The 1,947-nt window shown below is 40.6% G+C and overlaps 1 long non-coding RNA gene across 1 annotated transcript; it reads right to left on the bottom strand.

Moving 5' to 3' along the window:
* Positions 1 to 1,084, bottom strand: LOC308379649. Its single transcript, XR_013968998.1, has 3 exons — positions 982 to 1,084; positions 422 to 642; positions 1 to 120 (listed from the first exon to the last, which is right to left on the bottom strand). It is a non-coding gene; the product is annotated as an uncharacterized lncRNA (long non-coding RNA).
* Positions 1,085 to 1,947: the final 863 nt, after the last annotated feature.

The following is a 1,947-nucleotide window of genomic DNA, read 5'->3' as shown; positions in this document are numbered from 1 at the left end:
TTGTGGTCATGTGTGCCATTTGTCAAAGCACTGTGAGTTGTTATGCTGGTTTTAAAACCAGTATCGATGCAGGAGGTATGGTTGAGGGTAACAGCCATGTTGGAGGTGGAAGCACATTCGCTGATGAAGAGAGAGAAATGATGAGAGTTTATTTGAGGGTTTATCTAGTGCATTGGGCCAAATGGGATCTGCTCATCTACTGCTGTGTTTTGATGTATAGTTTAATTTGTTTTAAAATGTTATACATTTATAACAAACAGACACAAATGGTACTCTTTAAATTAATTTTCTCCAAAAAAAACTAAAAGATATATGTAGTCCTCTATATGTGGTCTGCCCTTTAAATTCAGGTATTATATATATTCTATATATTAAAAAAAATTTAATTGCAACATTCTTGTTTCTTTTTCTGTTTCTTTACCTGATGCCCTCTCCATCCAGAACCTTCTTATATTGGTTGATCTCCAGTTCAAGGTGAGTCTTGATGTCAAGCAGCTCCTGGTAAAGTGCCCCCTGCTGGTCGATGTTTGAGCGCAGCCTTCGGAGCTCATCTTCCAGGCAGTTCACCCTCATCTGATACTGATGGAGACACTGGCTATATCTGGTTGTCATCTCCATATTGTTTTGGTCTAGGACAGACATCTGTGGGGGGGGGGGGGGGGGGGGGGGGGGGGGGGGGAATGCAGGTGTGAACATGAACAGTGTAAGGTATGTTAAGATACCCAAATGTACTGCAGTCCTGATCATCATGGCAACCAACATTGCAAAATTCAAAACTTCCCCTGGTGTCAATCATACCAATTTATGAGTATTTAAGCAACTATATATTTTAAAACCAATATATCAAGTGTGATGTGTGAAAGCAGTTATATTCCATGCTGTTCATGGTTGCGCAAGTCCCTAAAATCTATTGGGCCTCTGGGTCTGCTTTGATTGACAGTCTTATGCAATATGGGCTGCTAGAGATTTATGCTATTTTACCTGCATATGCAGTTGTTGCAGCTCACAGGTTAGATTCTGGAAGGTTTTCTTGAGGTCACTCAGGACAGTTGTGTAGGATTCAGTCTCTGTGGAGTCCTGTGTCTCCTGGGCCTTGAACGCACTCATCTTCACAGGAAAAAACTAAAATTAGACTCTGAAAGTAATGAGCAGTTAACTCTTGAACACAAACAAAGGCATAGTCCCACGCTTGACTTGAACGCACAGCCTTAGGCCTGGAAGGTGAGCGTCCTGCTAAAACCCGTCGGTGCTCAACTTGCTAGCACCTCTCTAGTCATCAGTGACAGAGTTAGCACAACACACAGCACTTGATGGCCAGTATTATATTTACTTTACAAACAGTGATCCAATTGGACATAACTATTCTTCGTATGAGATTCTTTTTCAGATAAAGACTTTACATTGTAATACATGGCAGTTAGTAAGTTCAGTTCTTGCATTTTTTTTACTGAACATCAACTGTATTAAACCCAACCCCAAATACAACCGTACGTACTGTAGTTAACAGAGTTTCAACAGATAGTTTGTTTATAATCTGAGCATCTTTAGATAATCTGTAGGGGACCATCCAAATACAGTGTGGCCGGATTATCTAATTGATTATTCATCACTAGTCTCACTGAAATTAATTTACTCGTAATGCATAATGGAAACAGATTCCTTAAAACCCCCTACAGTCTTACTGAATAATATACATGCAGAGTTATGCAGGGATTATAAAATGTCTTTTAGTGTGGCTTTGTTTGACTTTCAACCCACCTTTTTGTCAAACCATCTCTCCATCTCCTTCTGGTTTTTCTCGACCACTGCCATGCACTCTTCTCTGATGTGATGGAGCTCTTGAATAAGATCTGCCGACTCTACAGTGGCCAGCTCCACATTAACAGAGCCAGATGTCTGGGACCGGAGTTCCAGAAGATTCTGTGACGAGGCAATTAGTAAGGTATT

The sequence above is a fragment of the Sprattus sprattus genome (assembly GCF_963457725.1).
Source record: "Sprattus sprattus genome assembly, chromosome: 18".
NCBI classification, from domain to species: domain Eukaryota; kingdom Metazoa; phylum Chordata; class Actinopteri; order Clupeiformes; family Clupeidae; genus Sprattus; species Sprattus sprattus.
Note: the sequence above shows the minus strand (reverse complement) of the source record. Positions and strands in the feature narration are given on the sequence as shown.